The following is a 20,043-nucleotide window of genomic DNA, read 5'->3' on the forward strand; positions in this document are numbered from 1 at the left end:
ACAGAGTTACCTGTGAAGACAGAAATGGATGGTCAGCATCTCTGGGGAAAATAAGGTTTCAAATGCATTTGTCTGCATGGAATTACAATGATATTCCATAGCAGATGTCAGCTGCACTTAAACTCCAGGACTATGAAAAGAGTTAAATTCATATCCATTTTCACTTACCATGTCTTTATTAAACCAAAGGTAAGTAACTGCAATTTATTTGCACAGAAGAATACATCACTACAGTCTGCTGCTGCTGCTGTATCAATTCTATCAATAAATTGGACATACAAGCCACAAAGAACACGTGTGAAAATGAGGCTATTCTAGGATTCCTAGACTGTGACATTCTCGTTCCACATTGTCCTGAAACGATGTTTTGCTAAATTTCAGTCTACTTTTAAATAGAAACAGACTTTATCTCTGTTATTTCACTTTTGTACAACAGAGATGATCTCTTTCCAAAATGTTGAGAAGATTTGGATTTATTCCACTCTTGGTAATACCCAGCACTCTGAAAAAGAAGGAGATCTGAGAAGGCTTTCATCTGGTTAACAATGGAGCTTCTATATGTACATATAGACATCTGGAGATCAAGGGTCTATAGGCAAATCTGGTAAATAATCCAGTCCTTACTGAAAGAAAAAAAAAAAATGTCTCAGAAGCAATAACATAGCAACTTATGGTTGGATCATACAAGAACTTCCAAAGTGAACACAGATGTTACTTCCCAGTTGAGAAAGCAAGCAACTCCACCTGTGTTGAAATCCAGTGTTGTAGCAGGCAGGATTAAGCAGTGGGTGTAAGAAAATGAATGGCCATCCTTCATAGCAAAGAAACTAGAGATGGGAAATAGATCTTTCAGCTACTAATTTCTAAGGCCAGGAAAATGCAAATTTCATACTATCCAGTGCAACTAGTAAATTCCCTCCTATGCAATGTAGGAGTTAGAAAAAGAAAACAAGAAGTACTTTTTTTTTTAATTTGATCTTAGCGTGTAATATGGCTTAGATATCTTTCTCAGCTCCAACATTTAAGGATACATGAGAAAGTAACCGGGTTATAATTACACTCACTGACTTGGATTCCCCAGTTGGAAGGACAAGATGTGAGGTTTTTGCTGTCTGCGCTTTGGCTGTCTATGATGTAAGAGATATGAACTCAGAAGTAATCGCCTTCACCTAAGCTCTGCATCTCGTGTTCTTCATAGTTTACAAAGAAGATTCATGGATCCCGGGCTATGAAGATGTCTCTTCTAAGAAAAGATGAATGGTGCCCAAGAAGTGCTTTTTTTTTTTTTTTTTTTTTAAATTAACCTTAAAGGAAGATTAGATTGGTGAGGTCAGATGGACTCAAATCTGCTGCAGAGGTTTAAATTTGGGTAAGACAAATCCATTTGCTCAGCTCTAACTGCAATAAGCTGGGACAGCCTTTTGCTCAAGCCTATGACTAGATGCATAGTCAAGTATCTGAAAAGAGCATGTCGGATATTTTTGTGCCACAACACTCAGATATGATGCAGTGCAATGTTGTTCAGTACAATATAATACAAGATGATACAGTAAAACAAGTAGCAGCAGTAAACAATAAGTATCACCTATTTACAAAATAGAAGCTCTCCAAATGATGTATGTATATAACTGATGATATTATCAACAAACATTGGAAAACGGAAACTTTCTCAACCATCTTACTTATTAATTTAGAATCCCCATTTTCAAACAAATAGATAGGGTCCAAAAACTTTCTCAGCTCTATGGACATGCTATGATCGTGCTTTGCCACCAGATGGCGAAGGCACAAACCTGAGTGTATGTAAACGCATATACGCTGGTGCTGATGTTTTCCAGTAAGTTGAAGATGACTATTTTATTTGTTGGATTTTCTTTAGCCATAGTAGGGCGCTATATTTTAAAAAACTTTTCTGAAAATTGTCATAATTCTCCTGCACAAGTTAATTATGAAAAGTCATACAAGGGGACATCCATAGGTAAAGGAGGAAGTGACACAATCCAGTATTATAGCTGGGGAGGCAGCACAAGTATTTGGGGAAGCAGAGTAAAGGGAAGACAAGAGGATTTTCTTCTGTGAGGTGAACTGAATAACTGTGAAACTTCCACCTTGCAGGAATTAAGTTACTGTGCTCCTTCAGCAAATTGTCCATTATGAACGTATTGATTATGTCACCAAATACATCAAAAGTTCAACATCTGCCAAAAGAGAAATACAGGGAGTTGCATTATCTGTTTGTGTTAGAGTAAGTGACTCAGGATTCAGTTCATCTCGCCTAAATTCAGGCATCCTACTGAAGGACCTCATGCTGGTGCCTGGGTGGTTGGAGATCTCTCAGTAGAGATAAAAGGGAGAAATGGGTGAGGATTGTGGGTGAAGACACTCATGTCATCTACCAGGAAGCACCTAAAAGCTTTGTCTGAATCTAATCTAGTCATCTAAACCCCCTCTGGACTCAACGGAGAGAGACAGGTAGTTCCTGGGGATGATTCAACCAACCCTAAGGAAGAAGCGCTCTGTGAAGATGCTAACTTCTTTCTCTCTGATGAACACAGAGGAAGCCTGATTAGCTTTAAATAGGTCACTTGCATACAGCTAAAGCTCAGCAAGGAAGTCTTCCCGTATGTTTTCCCCAAGTGTTTCACACCTATGAGCAGTTGAAAGAGTAATCATGGAGCCTGGCCTCCTGCATTGCTGTGGTATGGAAATATGGTGTGATGGCATGGCGCAGAACTGCAGGCTTGGGAGGGTAAGGCTGGGGGATTTCCAGGGTAGGAGTTTTGTTTTTGTTTTTTTACACATGCATGTGCAATTTCACACATGCTTTCTCCATGACATCTTGATTAGGCTCCATGCATCCCAGGTTTCGGGATGTGCATAGTTTACTGTGCACATAAAGAGAGTCAGAACAGCACACGGTGCAGCTCAGTGTGATATTTCAGAGAATGTGAAATGCATCTCCTGGACACAGCTGTGCAGTAGATCCAGACCCATCATGGATCTTGAGCACATGCCACATGTCTATACAGCAGATGGGATTCATCTCCCTGCAGTTAAGCTATTTAAAAGTTAGGTGACTGAATCTAATCTAGTTGTCTAAACTGCCTTTGTAGTAAAGGAAGGAGACAGGCCATTCAAGAAGATAATTCATCATCTCTCTCTTGCAAACTCATCTTACAGGGAAGTGGGACATTTTCCATTTCCACTCATTTCCTGGTGGTATTTTAAATGCTATCTTAAATTTGCCCTCACTCCCACACCTGCAGAAAGAGAAGGAAGGTCAGAAGCAGTGGGGGAGTCATTGATATTCCTGGTGGAGGCTGCTCTCTGAAGATCTCCCATCTTTGGGCAAATAGTGTTTCTCTTCAATGGTGAATTCCTACTTCTCTAATCTTCCTTTTGCATGAGAGAGCAATGTTGAAACACTGAAATGTCTTCTGGGTCAATTATGCTAAATTTCAATTGAGAAAAATCAAAAAGCTTCACTTTGATCATTTTGAATCATTTAATTTCAATAAAGAAATTATTAGATATTTCAGAATGTATACCATAGACATTGTGATACAGTCATATAATATGTAATAATAGAGTGTGTTTTGAATTAAATGAAATTGGACAAGAAAGTAGGTATGAAAAATGCTTTGGAAACTGGAAGTGCTTCTCCACCTCAAATGTAAGGATGGATCAAAGTCAAACTATACCAGCTGACTAGCTGGGCAGTTGGTTTAAAAGGAAGTGCTAAAACCATGGGAATAGGAGCACTTACAGAGATGATTTATTTATTTATTTATTTTTCCTTGGGAGATGTTGTGCTGGAAGCGGGAAGGGGACCTGTGGGAAGATGGAGGCACTGTGGGATGCGTGGAGGAATACCGGGGCTATTAAGGTAGTGGTAATTCTGCATGTGTGTCCATCGCATGCATCTCTAAGCACATGAGGTTTATCAACTGGAAATAACTGAGCATGTAATTACCTCACAGGAACAGCTTTTGGGAAAGAGGTCTTCAGATATGCATGGGGGGGAGGGCAGACTGAAATAGCAGCAGGTGGCTATGGCCCAAAAGTGAAGGGGCTCAGCTGGACTTCAGGGAGAAATAACAGAATGGTGGAAACAGTGAATTTAGGAGCAGAGTTAGCCAGCTACAAACGAGGGACATGTCTGCAGAGGATGCGCAAATGACTTTTTTGCAATTTCTGATCACCTCACAGCCTGTCTTTGCTTGAAACACGGTAAACCCTGGCCTCAGCTCAGTTCTGCCATTACGAGCATTCACAGTCTGTGTCATTACCTGTGGAGGCTAGGTTGAGTGCCAATGTGGACTTCCAGCTGCTTGAGCTTATCTAGGTAGTGCCCTGAACTGCGCTTCCCACGCTTGCTTCTGTCACTTGCTCCAATTACTCATTTCTTCTCCTCCTGCTACGCTGAGCCATGTCTCCTTTTAGTCCTCTCCTCCCTTCCTTTGCCTTCCCTCCATCCAGAGTCAGCGTCCTCACGCACAACCTAACCAGGCCACCACAGCGGGACCATTTTTTCCCCAAACAGCCCCTGGAGTCTTCCTCAGCTGAGTCCCTTGCTCCAGGAGTTCAGCCAGACCTTGGCACTTACTTCACAGACCCCCTCGGTGCTGGCTGTAGCCTGTGCGGCCACCAACACATCCAGGTTCCCCCACCCCCTGGACTCTACCTTCTTCAGCCATGGCCTTGCAACAGCAGCCAGCTTATCCTCAGTGCTGAGTTCTTCAGTTTGAAAGGCATTGCACTATAATAAGTTTAGAGCTCATGATCACAGGTGGGGGAAGTGGTATGTCTGCATGGTATGACATTGTGTGAAAACCATCTGGGATGCCAAAGGTCTTTGCAGGACAGGGGACTGAACTCTCTATTTCCAAGTCTGTAGGTAGCAGCCCTCACTTGGGTCTGTGAGTTGACACATATGGCAGAGGTGGGCTGGAGGTATTCTTGATCTTTGATCTCGTAGGGAACATGGCAGTGGAAAATAGGATTTGGGATCCTTAATGGAACTATGGGGTGCTTGTCGGGTAGGGTTTAGGATAAGAGTTGCACTGGAAGACTTGAAGGGTTGGCTGACAGGCTTCTCGGCAGTTGAATTTTGTTGCCAAACCCAAAAGGAGGCCACAGAGTTGTGCAGGGACAGCCCTTAAGAGCTGGAATTCACTACCCGCTGCTAAGGATACAGAAAAAAACAAGGACACAGTTGCCAGTTTGGGGAGGGGGCTGTTCTTCCTTCGCTGCCCCACTCCTTCAGTGACCACCTCCATTTATGCCCCACTGAAATTTTCCAGGATTCTGCTCTGCTGGGGTCTTGGCAATCTTGCTGCCATTACTAATCTGCTGCCCAAGGCAACCCCTCTGCTCTGCCTAATAACCTGAGAGAGGTGGCAGGAGAGAGAACAGATTGGGCTAGATTAAGTATACTGTCAAATTTCAATTATTTTATTATTAAAGTTCTTTTTTTTTTTTTTTTTTTTTTTTTCCGGAAGGGGCAAGCTGTTTCATAACCTGTGGCAGTGATGGACTTCAGCACTGGATTCCTCAGTTGCCAGTTTGATTTCTCTCAGCATTAAGATGTATGCCTTTAAGAAGACATTTTGTGCTGGTGAGGCAAAATAGAGAGACTGTGGAAAACAGGCACGTCAGGCTGATACTTATTAACTGATGACTAGTAATATCTGACGGATGCTAACATAGCCATAAGAACAAAACTGTGGCATTTCAGATTTTTTTTTTAAATTGCTTCATCTGTAACTGTGAAACTGTAATTTCCTAGTTTCTTTTTTTAAGCTTTACCTTTCCTCCAGGGGAAATGTCTGTGATTTCCTTTGCTTTTCTCTGAGGAAACCCTACGCAGATTATTACGTGTATTGATTTGAACTAATCACTCTGACTTTGAGAAGGAAGCCAAATGCAAATTCCAGGTAGGTTACAGCTTTAAGGAGCCTGTGTCTAAAGACTCAAGGCAAGCAATTTAATATAATTGGTCTGTCTTTCCAGGAAATGACTTAGGATGATTTTAGTAAGGTCTCTGTAGGTACAGTTAAGAAACTTGGGCCTGACAAATTGCAATGATGCAACTTGGCAAGTGAGTTTGCGAGTGTGTTTAAATTGGCTCCAGTGTGCATCATTAAAAGCTCAAGTTCTTTCACTCCTTGAAATTAGCAGCTCTCTCATCTTACAGTCAGACGTGATTATTGCTCTAATCTAGGGACAGTGACAGACCGCCTGGAAGGAAAAGCAGCCTGTGAAAACTGGCAGGATCTCTACAATGCTTTTGCTGTATCTCAAAAACCCCACAGAGACCCCGGTCTAATCTATTTCATTTAAAGATGATGGGTCAAACAGACCTGCCTGCATTGCACTAGTGGGGCTGCAGCTTAAAACTGCCTGGACTGAGCTGGTTTTGAACTGCTCTGTTTTTTGCTGGGATGATACACAGCTGGCTGACCAATTTGGTCTACATAGCAAAGGCAGTAAACTCAGAAATGGTTTCTGGCAAAGATGAGGCCAATTCACAAGTTTCCCTTTCTTCTTCTGCTGTCCCAGGCCTCCTACTCTGCAGATTTCTTCTTGCTACTCCATCTCCTTTGCAGAACCTGGAAAACAGGGGACAAAGTTTTCATTAGAAAGCCAGTTTTTCATTTAATTTTAGAATAAAGAACATTCTGAGGGAGCCTAGCAGGGAGGATGGAGCCCACCTGCAATGTGAGCTGCAGGGAGGGATTATTCCCTTGCAACAGAACTACCTCAGAGCATCTTGTCTCTATGTCTGAAACACAAATGGCCACGAAAGAAAAAAGGATCGTTCTCAGCCCCATGTCTGAAGGCAGCAGCTAAGTCTGTAATTGGCCTGGGCTCATAACGAGCATCCTTAGTTGGACAGCTCAAGACCTGACAAAGCTCATTAATCCCACTATTAGTCAAAATCAGATTGCTTTGATTGCATTACTCCAGGAACATAGTCCTGGTGTGGCATGAGAGGGCTGAACAAAGCCCTTCTCCAGACAAACACTTGCCCCTCTGATGCCTACATAAACCCCATAGTGATGGCTCCTCAGGTATAAGGCTAAGGACCCTCGGTGGAAGCACCAGTCTGCAGGGTTACACAATGCAGTAGCATGCACAATGCAAAGAAGAGGCCTAAACAAATCTCAACAGCAGCATGGCATGCATAAAAAGACTTCTCCTCTCCTTCCGAGCTTTCTATTTGCTTTGAGATCCAAAGCTAGGACTCAAAATCTAGGGGAAAAAAAAAAAAAACCAGCCAGGAAGTTGCGATAATAATGAGTGTATAGATGTAAAAGTGTGTGGCTGGGCACCGGGGGAATGGCTGCTTATTTGTCTTGTCCTGGTTGCTGCACTGTGGATCGAGATGAAACTCCAGGAGATTTCAGTTGCCCCAAGCATCCTGACCTTAGAGAGCCTTTTGGAGAGCAAGTGCCTTTGGCAGGGCAGGAGTTTGGTAGGGAATCTGCAGTTTGAATGCAGATTAGAGACAGCTGAGAGTTGCAGGGGGGCAGTGTGCTGCAGGACTTGGCCAGAGCGAAGCCTCTGAAGTGACAGAGGGAGAGAGACTCTCCTGGTGGGCCAAGAGGGCCAGGGCTGAGTTTTCTGCAACCAAAAAAGCCACTGAGAGGTGTTGACCTGGAAAGCAGGGCTCAAAGGAAGAACTATTTTTCCAAGGACTCACTGAATTCAGAGGCGTGTGTTCAAAACTTTTGATTTAAACTGCTCCCCCAACAGGCCTGGGATTATCTGAGCCCAGCATATCATCAACTAGTGCATGCATGTATTCTCCAAATAGACTCCTGAGATTTTTTTTTGTTTTAATTACTATTTCATCATAAAACAAAATGGAAGAACTGTAATTTAAAGTGCACATCCTCAATTAGAAATTTCCTGTGGTGAGCATACCAAAATAAGCAGGTTGAGTAGTAGCAGGTGGCTTTGGATGATAGAGCCATTGGGATTAATAAAATCTGGAATAAGGAGTTTACGCTGCACTACACATATCCTGCAAGTTAGGGGTATGAAATAGTAACATTCGAGGGAGTTGCACCACCCAAGTACCTCCAAACTACTTTGAAGTATTCATAGGTGAAGAATACTACCTGTGAAATGGGATTTTTATCCAAAGGCAGAATACCCTTTTTTCAAGCAATATGTAACATCTACTTGCAACTGGGCTAAAGGCCTCCTTTTTTTTTCCTGAGTAATACTTCACAAGTACTGCAATTATTGCATATGGACTGAATATTTCAGTATCTAGAATAGAGAGAGGCTAGTAATGCTATTGTTATGAAATATTTCTCTACTTAGGTAAAATTCACTAGGCCTTGGTAACTGTATGACAAAGCTGATAAAAAGAACAGCATAATACAGACACAGCTGAGGATGCTTTTGGTAATTGCTGATATTTTCCTGAGGCCTTAAAGCTGACATTTGCATTTGGTACATAATAGTGGCACATACAGTTCACAAGCATCTTGAGGATCAGTAAAATCATATTCACAAACCTAGACCTTTGTAGTCTTGGGCTAACAACATCACAACCAACCTGGTTAATTGGAAGGCCTCATTAGATTTGGCTAAGAACATATCTCAGACACTGCCCTATGTTTCTACTTTTAATTACCTGATACAACTAAGAACATGCCTACAATGACACATGTGAAAACTAGAGGTGTCACTGAGAGCCAGCAGCCCAAAGCTCTCTCCATAGTCATGGGAGACTCTCACCTTGAAGGCGCAATGCATCCCAACCTGAAAGAGGTTTCTAAGATACATGACGTGAAACTCTCCTTGAACTTGTTTATACTTTCACATACAACTACACCACTACCTTTTAGACGTGTGCATTTTGATGAGATAGTTAGCTTTACCACGTACTTCATGCTGATGGCTAGCGATGTATGGTTTAGCAGAATGTCAGACGTTGCATTGTGACAGGATTGGATTATCAGCACTGGGATCTAGATGTAAGGTCTCAGGTTAGAAGTTCCAGAAAGGGAGCATCTCACAGGCAGGAGGTGCATTCGTTTGGCTAGTATTAGCACATCATCACTTGACTATCTGTACAGCACTGTATTTTGGAGCTGTGTATCACAGAGAGATTTTGTATGAAGTATTGCCCTCTTGTGGCTGTCCAACAAAAGATGGGTAACTCGGAAAGTTTTCAGCTAGTGGAGAGCACATTAAGCCAGTTTGGGAAGACGGAAGGGCACAGCCCTAGTTCTACTCCTAGGCGTACATGAAATGTATCTGTTCACTGTGTCCATTTCTGGCATCTGTTGGGTTTATTACCTAATGACTAGCTCCATTCTCTGTTTCAAAACTTCACGGGATACGTGATTTCTGATGGTCCTAGGGCTTACTGCAGTACCCACAAAGAGAACTGGACCTCATGCATTTATTCCAGCCAAAGGCCTATGCAAGCATTGCATAAGGTAGACCTGTGTTTGGTAATCCTTGGAGAATACCAGCATATCTTCTAACATATACATGGGAGTCTTAGTTTTGTAAGAGGCACACACTGCAAACATAGAGAAGAGGCTTTAGGAGTGATTGATCAACAATATTATCCACGTTAACACTGCAAAAGTTATTGGTTGGTAGTGTTGGAACAGTAACATATACACCAAGCTGTGCACCCAGAGGGAAAGTGGCATTGCAATAAATAAATGCATGGATGCTTCCTGGAACAAGAGTGGGATTTTTTTGATTGTTCTCCGAAGTAGTGCTGGTAATTTGTGCTCATTCTTATGCCTGGCTACACATGCACTTCAGGTAGCGCATGGATTTCACAAGTGGTTTACCTTTTGTCATTTCTGGAGGGCCTATACAAAATCATAGCTGATCATAGTAATGAATTGCTAGAATGGTTATCAGTAAAGAATTTCCTGCATAAGATTCAGCTAAAATATTCTTGTGAGCTCTCGCTATAGAACCAGTGTGTAAGTCATTCCTGCAAGTACTGAGGTACTGTTTAATATAGTAATGCAAGGTATATGGAAAGATCCTTCAACGCCAAGTCTGCCTAGACTTCTATGCACTGGGAGAGGGGAAAAAATTAAATGTCTGAGTAGATCCTAAAAGTGATAATACCGTTGTTATGAAAGTCTACAGGGCAAAATTTATAGGAAGAAGTGTAGTCTTTTATCAGATACTGGATTATATTCCATTTTGTATCCCACCAGATAAAGCCGAAAGAACAAAATGCATTCTGGGTACACCATCCCTTCCCTGAGCTTCAGTTTGTGCCCATTGCCTATTTTCCTGTCATTGGGCACCACTGAGAAGAGTCTGGCTCCATCTTCTTCACACCTTCCCATCAGATATTTATAAACATCGATAAGATCCCCCACCATGAGCCCTCTCTTCTCTGGGCTAAACAGTCCTCTGCCTCCCTTTGTAAGAGAGATGCTCCAGTGCCTTAATCAGTTCATGGCCCTTCACTGGACTTGCTCTGGTAAGAGGCAGAGTGCTGTGCAGACTCCTGGGCGTGCGTGTTGTGGTGATAAATCTGGGTGCATCTTAACTATGCTTCTGTGCTGTGATGATGAACACTCATGGCTGGAGATAGACCTCAGGTTTGTTAAAGCACTATGGCATGGCATTCCAGCTGTGGTGCCTGGTGCAGAATAATTGAGAGGACTTTGTTTTTTGCACACTGCTCTGTACTGAAACCAAGTGTCAAGGATGTGTTTCTTAGTGGCCTTTTATTGTGGTTGCTGCCTTTCTGTAAAGGCTAAGCTCATGACTGTTTCCTGCTGGAACTCAGCTCTCAGTGCTAATGAATGTGCATTCTTAACAGTAAACTAGTGAAAGTATGAAAGTAGTTTAAGTTTTGTTCACCTTCAGCTGTGGGTCATCATGTTGACAAGGGGTTCATAATGCATTTTCTGATTTTTTTTAAAGTATATTTCAACAACTTTAAAAATAGCATGATTGTCCATTCCTATCCCAAACCATTTAAATTCCAAAGCCAAGATTTAAGAAGTTGGTAAATGCCTCCATGAATTTTTCATGAAGCTTTTTTTTTTGGGGGGGGGGGTGGGGAGGGAAGGGGGCTGCCTCTGTTCTCATGTTGACATCACAGCAGAGTTGTTATGGATGGGATTGATGTGAAACAGTGCAGGTGAGGCATCTGTACCAGGGCTTTCTGTGCAGTTCCCTGTGCAGCAGGTGAAGAGAAATCAAGAATTGGCATTCATCCCATCCCAAAGTAAATATTTCTCCTACGCCAGATGAACTGCACCATCATAGCACCTTTTCTCTCAGCTGAAAAAGAGCCTTGGAGCCACGCACGGATGTGTAATTTCAGGGTCCGAACTAGGCAATTCCTACATCTGCAGTTAAATAAAAACCAGCAGGGCATTGTCTCCAGAACTGGTTTGGTATGACTGTCACTACTTAAATAATACAGAGCCTATCACAGCGTTGGCATGCACCAAATCCATGTCCATCTATCTCTTTCCCTCCCCCCTCTACCCCCAAGACAATGACAGGATACAGTGCCAGGTGACTGCTCATTAATAGTTTGCCCATGGCTAACCCCTTCTGAAGTGGCAAATGGGAGAAGAGAACTGACCCATTTGGATGTGAGCCATGCTATACTCTCATAGTTTTGGGGAACAATAGTCTGCATTGACAGCTGGAAGACCCTTTCTTACCCTTTTCAGTAAGGTCATACCAATGTAATATTCACCAACAAACTGAGGCAACCAGATCATTGCTTCTGGTACCAACAGGCTGTGCAGTCACCAACAACGTTTACTACCTCTATAAATGGAAGGAATCTCTTACGAATTGTGGACTAAACTAGCACTGTCTGAATACTATGGAAAAGTTTTCTGTAGCTACACCATCAAAAAACACTTCAGATGTTTCCGAAAGCTACAGGCAAGTTAATGACCATGAATTTCCAAACATTTGCTTCTGAGTTGGGAAATGAAGCAGACAGCTGGGGCCTGGACAAACATATCTTTTCTCATTAATCAAGATTTTCAAAATGAATATTAACCCAGATGGATGACCAGCATAAGGCACTACACTTCCTAAAACTCTTTCTTCTGAAAAGAATATTCTGAAAAGAAGTTTCTTTAAAGCATCTAAGACTGAGCTGTTGTGAAAGGTCTGGAACTAGGTTTAATAATATTTTAAAATGATATGTGCGTGCCATTGTTTTGGCCACAAACTATTTCACAGCAGATAAAAGCTTGAGCAAACGTTAGCTGTTTCCAACAGCCTCTTTCTAATCAAAATGAGATGCAGGTGACTTTGAACTCCCACTCTCAGACAACTGTCTGATATGCAATGGACAGCACTGTCAAGGAAATCCTCATGTAATGGGTTTAAAAAAAAAAAAAAATCTCTGCCGGGAGCAGAGGCCAAGGCCTTTAGAAGCTGTAGGGATTAGCTTCCTTCTGCTTGAGGTAGGTTTGGTCATTGCTGCTTCTGTTGGGTTTAGCATGGATATCTGTCTGTTTGAATACCTGATCTAGAAGATTGGGTTTTTTCGGAAGGAGATTGTCTGCTGTAGAAAATATAGCCCTACTAAGAGCAGCATGCAGAGATGCAGCCAGACTGCAGCACCCTGAAAGCCTTGTGGGATTATACAGGAAAATGCAAAATTCAGAGATGCAAGAAACTTTTCTGACTCTTCTTCTCTGCCTCATATACAGTTGTTTGAGAGTGAGTGGACTAAGGAAAGAAGTTGTGACGGTGTGCTCCTTTCTCCCTCCACTGATGTGCTCTCTCCCCCTCAACCTGACCTCCCTGTAAACAGCACGTATGTAGGGGCTAGTTGAGCATGCAACAGCTAAGACCTATCTAGCATGCAAATACGACCATGAGTCAGTCATCTCCCCCCCATAAATAGGGGGCAGCCCAGAGCCCACTGAGCTCTCCTGCGCAGCAGCGGGCTGCACTGCAGAACTCCTTTTGAGTAGGAGCGCCTCTCAAGGTCACTCCTCGAGGCTGAGAGATTCCTTACCCGCCACAGATCCTCGGTAAGTGATCAACAGCATGCTGAACTTTTGTGAACTTCGCAAAACTTTCCTGAGTTATATCCCTGACTGATAGCACACCTAATTCCTTACACATAAGCCGTTGACCAAGTCTGAGACTAGGACTGGATTCTGCCGCACCTAGGCTTCTCTTCGGAGGAGTTTAGAAAGCAAGGGGGTCCAGTCTGAATCTTGTGACTCAACGGGAGGGTTCCCTTTGCACTCACTCCTTTAGATGTGAACCGTTGACCAAGTCTGGGACTAGGACTGGATCCAGCCGCACCTGGGCTTCTCTCCGAAGGAGTTTAGAAAGCAAGGGGGTCCAGTCTGAACCTCGTGACTCAACGGGAGGGTCTCCATTGCACACGCATCTGACCCTGTCCTTCATGCAGTAAATAACTGAGAGAACCTTGCCAATCGAACCTCGTTAAATCGTTCTTATTTACGACTGAACTTTGTTAAGTCGCTGTCTTACTGCAGTAAACGTAGTGCTGCTTCCCTCTTACGAGGGAAGTGCATCACTCCTTTCGCGACAGAAGTCTTTTCTCAAACCTTTTGCAACTAAATCATAGGTGGAAGAGACAAAAGGGGCATGTTGCAGAATGTCATGTAGTATACCTCTGTCTTCTTCTCTGCTCTGCTGTCGGATATTAGACCAATCACTTGTAAATCCCTATGGATTTCCTATCTATGGAATGAAAGGCCAGTGACGCAAAGGACTTAGAAACTTCTTCCATTACATGCCTGCTTTCCTGTAGTTTTACTCTTGTTGTTTATTTATATCCACCATATTTAATAAATACTGTCTGTATATTAAGATAATTCTCCAAGAATGAAATGAATCACCATCTAAAGGTTCTTCTGTCTCTCTAGTTTAGAGGGAAACATCCAAATCAGAGTCAATATATTCCGCTCCTCAGGCTGACAGTGCAAACAAAATGCATAACGTAAAATACTGAAAATCTTCAGTGGCATCTAAGCACACTGCAGGGGGCTTTCAAAACATCCTGAGGATGCTATCAGCTCACAGAAAAGAATTTCTCCATCTGCCAGCAGTCAGCGTGCTATATGCAACAGCTAGTTGCGTTTATGTTCAACCTCAGTGCAACAGCTCACAATGGCAAGGCAAAATTGGAGCACTATTTTATATGATGTCATCCCCATGCTAAATCTCTTGATCCACAGCCTGAGAAACACAGGTGGAAAGGATGCCCTGATGTCAGCTGTCACTGTCCACCTATCTAGCCTGAACTTCATCAGTTTCTCTAGGAGGATGTCATGAGAGACTGTGTCAAAAGCCTTGTTGCAACTGAGGTAAACAAGTACCTCTCCTCTCCCCTCACCCGCCAAGCCAATCATCTCCTCAGAGCAAGCTGGCAGCTTTGTTAAGCAGAGTTTCCCCTCATAAAGCCATCCTGTCTACCTCCAGCCTCCCACCTTTCCTTCACATGTCTGGAAATGATGTCCAGGATTAGTTGCTCCATCACCACCCTAGGAACTGAGGTGAGGCTGACTGGCTTGTAGTTCCCTGAATCCTCCTCCTTGCCCTTCTTGAAGGTAGCAGGGGCGTTTGCTCTCTTGCAGTCCTTGGGAATCTCTCCTGTACACTTCCTTTTTAGGTTTGAGGTCAGCCAGGAGCTCCTTGTTCATCCACATAGGCCTCTTGCTACCTTTGCTTGATTTCCTGCTTGTTGGAATGGACCACTCTTGAGCTTGGAGGGGGTGATCCTTGAATATCAGCCAGCTGTCTTGGACCCCTCTTCCCTCCAGGACCATAACATATGGAATCCTTCCCAAGCAGGCCAAATTCTCTTCTCCTCAAGCCCAGGGTATTGATCCTGCCTTTTGTCCTCTGCTCCCTCTTCACAGGATCCTCAGCTCCACCATTTTGTGGTCACTGCAGCTAAGACTGCCCCCGACTTCCACATCTCCAATCAGTCCTTCCTTGTTTGTACGTATGAGATCCAGAGTGCCTCTCCTCCTCAGCTCCTTGATCACCTGTGTTAGAAAGCTGTCATCAATGCACTCCATAAACTCCCCGGATTTCTTGTGCCCTACTCCATTGTCCAGCCAGCCAATATCAGGGTCGTTGAAGCTCATAGGACCGGGGCCTATGGACATAAACTTTATTCCAGTTCTCTGAAGAATGCCTCACCTATTTCTTCTTCCTGAAGAGATTGTCTACAGCAGACACCCATTACATGGTCACCAGTGCTGGTCTGCCCCCCAGTCCTGACCCATGAGTTCTCAGTTGGTCCCTCACCTGTCCCCAGGGAGAGCTCCATGCATTCCAGCTGCTCATTCAAGTATTTCTCTTCTCTTCACACTTGAAACAGATTGCATTTGAAGCAAGAGCCTAAATTTTGTCAAATTTAACTTGATGGCTTCAAGGAAGTACTTCAGCTGCTGCCTTGTACATCATATCCATTCAACTTCACCTGCAACATCTAAGTTGATTGTAGAGAGGGGCACACTATTTCTGTGCTCATCCTGCACCACAGGTGTCTGCCTCCTGACAATATAGAGAAAGAAGACTGAAATCAATATTCAGAGATATGACATCCCCGCTGTTGAAGGGACCATGTCTGTACTTACCAACAGTTTGTGCCATTAGGGACAAATTCAAAAGACTCTTTTGCTCTTCCCATGAGTCTGAACAATAGTGTACTAAGCTGTCACAGCAGAAGAGTCTGGCAGGTGAGCGTTCCACAGGTCAGCTGGTGACCACTGTTCAAACAGCCTACATAAGACTTCCTCCAGGAAAGCAAAGGTTCTTCTATGTCAAAACCATGATGCTACAGAGCCTCCCACAGAGTTCAGTGTCCTGACTGACAGTAAGGGTGGGACTCAGTTCTAAGAGACACAGACACTAAGCAGCAGTGGGGTGAAGGGGGTGGTCATGGCCACGTATTTTTCATTCCATCGACGCACCCTCCAGTAGCCCATCTCCTGCTTGGGGTCCTCTACATGGCAGCTGGCAGACTCATAACAGACACCCAGGGCCCAGTGGGTTTTGTCTCCTACTTCAGCCTCCCAGTAGTGGCAGCCTGATGAGTAGGCAGATGATCCCAGCACACAGGGGAAAGTGGAGAAACACTGAGAGCTGTGTGGCAGCTCCTGGGGGATGTCAGTGAAATAAACACTCTTGAGATTCTCCGAGAGCACCACACTGGCATGAGCTGTCTGAGGGTCCAGAGACGCATCTCCTTTGGCAGAGCAGAGACTATGAGAAAGCAGGGAAAACCAAGGGGGAGGGAGCAATGGATTCACACACCTCACCCCAGAAGAATCAGCTGGAGAAGAGCAATTACACAGCCATTTGCCCATTGACCACAAGGCAGCTGGGCATCTGTCAACCCTCCATGCCCCATCTCCTCACCATACCACACACTTGAATTGCCTTCTCTGAGTCCCTACCCCAAACTGTCTTAGCTCTATGCTATGCCACCTTTCTCCTGAAGTTGCTTACCTTCCTCTGATAGTCTACACTGTCATCTGTTTCATCTCTCAAGCGCCCCACTCCTGACCCCTTATTCAGGCAGGCACCAACAATACTGGCACCAGGGGTCACTTCTGCACTTTGGCAGAGTGACAGGGGTGCTGTTGAGCACATGCACTGATATAATGGGCTTTCTCCACAAAGGGGCCCACAAATGAGCTCTCAGGTCCGTTCATTGGGTTCACCAACAAGATAACCATTCAAATGAGAAGAGTCAAGTCTAGTCACTTCAACATTTTAAACCAGGCCTAGACATACAGGTGAATTCAGAATGCCAAACAGAAGACACTTTTCAGAGCCAAGGACTGGACTCAGGTCCCAGACCGAGGTCTCTATATAGCTTGACTACCAGGGTACTTCTTCAGCATCTTCGTAAGCTGAAATAATGGCCTAGGGAAACAGGCCATTGCCCTCTTCAGCTCAAGAGGGACAGAAGGTAGCTCCAGCTTCTTAAGTGTTTCATACCTAAGGAAAGAAGTGACCTCATCTAGTAATCAAATCAATCACAGTGTCTAGAAGATGCCAATCACAGCAGCTGTTTCTAGGAATTATTGCTATGCTAAGGTTGAAATGCTGGAAGCTTACCAAAAGTCTATATTCCCACTGAGAAACCATGAGAGGAAAAATATAAGGGGAAGAAGCTGACAGTTCATATACATTGGGATTTGGCCCAGAGTCAGTATAACTATCCTGGTCTGAGAAAAGGCAAAGGATGGAACTGACCACCAACATATCAGGTTTTATCTTCCAGGGGGATCATTCTATTACAGTGCAATGCAGCCAGTCTCCTAACACTGCACTGAAACACTGGCATAGCACTAATCCCAGAGGAAAGGAGCACTCCTACCAAGCAATTGCATCTTCAACTACTAACAGCTCCTTCCCTATCCCCTCCCCTCCCCCCAAATAGGGAGAGGAATAGGGTACATCACCTCTGCAGAACACTCTGCATGTTCTAGAAAAGGAGAGGGAAGACAGCAAGTCAGATCCAACCAAACAACCCCCCATCAGCATAAATATTGTAGGGTGTGTCTGCATGCCCAGCAATCCTTTTGCCTGTTAGTGCTGGGCTTTATCTAACCCAGGTGTCATTAATTCTGCTAATTATTTGGGGGAAATGGAAAGAAAGGCAGCACTTGTGAGGTTGGCTCATGACATCTGGATGAGTCACACCCCATTTTTACCCTTTGAGTATAAAGCCTTGCTTTCCAAGGTGCAGACCTACCATGACTAAGTTTAAAGCTCAGCCTTTTCCTCACCTCACCAAGAAAGATGAAAGTCATGTTGCTCTCAGCTAGACCACATGGAAGAGATTAAACAGGGAGATCCAGGGCTCCTGGTTGCAGAGGGCCATACAGATTAATAGTGACCTCTCAAAATGTAAGGCAGAGCTTCAGCCCTGCCCCAGAGAAAGCGACTGCCACAAGAGCTTCTTTGAAAGGCTGTGATCCACACATTGGTGGTAGGAAAAGCCCCAGCATACAAACCTTGAGCACCCCTGCTCTGGACTCCAGGCATCTTTCCATGTCCACCATGAGGGTGTTGAGAGAGCAGCACTGCTCCGAGGGGTGTGCTGTGGTGGTCTTCAGCCTCCCCAGCATCTCAATCTCTTCTGCTCTCAGGCAACGCAACTGCTGGTCCTCCTCTTGCTCTGGGAAGGAGTGCAGCTCCTCCAAGTCACAGGTAATGCGCTTATGACAGTTCCACACTAACTCCTGTGGGACAGAGAAGTCACCAGGAGATTAGAGAGCATCTCCCAGCTGGGGACTGACCTGAGGCAACACCCCCAGGGAAGAAAGAGCCCCTCTTGTCAACTCTTCTGAGCTCACCACACCATTCCAGTTCACTCCAGCTGGGTGGGCCTAAAGAGAAGGCCCCTACCCCACTCCTCCCAGCTCTGCCCCTTCTTCCACTTACTCTCAGCTCCTTGGGCTTTTTCTCCTCCATGGATAAATGTTCCTTCAAATCCTTTGCTTTTCTGCCCAGTTGCTCCACGCAAGCTTGTAGCTTATCCTGGAGAGGGAAGGGCAAGAGATTCTGCTCAGGCAAAATGGTCCAAGGCATCAGATGCTGAAGCAGCACTGAGAAGGCTTGGATCATACCAGCTGAGAATCATATACCAATTGATCTGACATGTCACTTCATGCACTTTGCTTTCATGGGATGTCAATTATAAATTCCAGCAATCCTCTGGCTATTCACACTAAACATCTGCATCAGGTACTACACTGAGTGTTTCTGGGTTAAAGTTGTGAACACCTGTGTGTACAGCAGCAATACAGGTTACAATATTCCTCTGCCTTCAAAATTTAGCTTCTGAACAGCAGCTAGAAGTGCAGACAAGGAGTCAAAGCAAGATAGTTCTACACTGTATAGATTAATTTTTTCTAGGGAGTCAATCACCAGAGCAACTTTCCAGGAAACCTACTGTATCTCTGAATCAAAATGGAACTTCTGACTCCACCCTCAGACATGGGACAGCAGGAATTACTCAGTGGAACATCACAAATTTTGCTCTAACACTCCCTCCTGCCTCTGAAAACAACTAATCAAATCCTAAGTTGTGATTCCGAGAAAAAAAAAAAAAAGAATGGGGGGGGGCCTGAAAAATGCCTCCAACATTTTGGATGCAACTTGTGCAGACACCTTGGCTGGGATTCTGTCCAAGATTAAGACATCTACATTTAGATGAATTAGATGCCTAAATTCCACTAGATGTCAGTATAGTCACAGGAGTATTCTAGAAAGCTAATTAGCTGACCATGCATCTACTGTCCGGTGAAGTGAATAAGTACATTTGTCAGACTGCTGGTTCTAGCCACCAACACAGCTAGCTCAATTGGTTGAGGTTGCCTCAGAGGGTGAAGTACACATCCCACTCAGCTGCTGGAATGTTTCTTCAGCTTCAAGATGGAGAGCCCGTGAGCAGTAACATCAGTTTCTGATGTCGGAATCATTACTGTAGTTTTGGGTGGTCTCACCTCAAGCTGGCCATGAGGTATAGGTACATTTCTACATACAGCTGCCTTAGTTCCTGTTCCTCCTTGCTCTATCCATTAGACTCCAGTTTCTTTACTGGATCATAGAAACGAAACCCTGAGCCCCCAGCACGCACCCTCCTGCTTCTGTAGCAGGGACTGTCTTTCTCCTCCCTGTTTGCAGAGAAGAGCGGAATCTACTAATAAGTTCTGCTTCGCTGCTTAGAGCGGGTAGGAGCCAGTAGTCATTGGGCCTACACTCAGCTCTTATGCCTAGATTAAACTCCTTCCCAGAACTGGGGAGGCCCTACATCCTCTTTCATAATCTACTCATGTTCTGATCCCTAGGCTCCACTTCCAAACTGTGGTGCTTGAATACAAATTTCTCTAGAGTTTCTCTAGTCACTACCACCCTTTTGAAATATTTAGTGTCAAAGTCAAACTAGAGATGCAACACTTGTTCCCAGACTGTTCTGCTGCATTCCTGTGACTTAACAAGTATTGGTGGGTCTGAACTGCCCTACTTCCTTACTTAGGATGAGAT

This window comes from Apteryx mantelli, chromosome 4 (assembly GCF_036417845.1).
Source record: "Apteryx mantelli isolate bAptMan1 chromosome 4, bAptMan1.hap1, whole genome shotgun sequence".
NCBI classification, from domain to species: Eukaryota; Metazoa; Chordata; class Aves; order Apterygiformes; family Apterygidae; genus Apteryx; species Apteryx mantelli.